Here is a 201-nt window from a genome sequence, read left to right as displayed (position 1 = left end):
TGGTTTCTGATCACTACATAAAAGCATCAGATATGGCTAGCACTGATACCAAAATGATCACTAGTTCACCATGTACAAACTCAGAACAACCGGACAGACACCTGACGCATTTATTGGTAATAAACACCTGCGGGATGTGCCACTTAATCGTTGATTATCTAATACGTGCGTTTTACTCGGTAATTGCGAGAGATTCCATGC

The sequence above is a fragment of the Penaeus monodon genome, chromosome 24 (genome assembly GCF_015228065.2).
Source record: "Penaeus monodon isolate SGIC_2016 chromosome 24, NSTDA_Pmon_1, whole genome shotgun sequence".
In the NCBI taxonomy this organism is placed as follows: Eukaryota; Metazoa; Arthropoda; class Malacostraca; order Decapoda; family Penaeidae; genus Penaeus; species Penaeus monodon.
Note: the sequence above shows the minus strand (reverse complement) of the source record.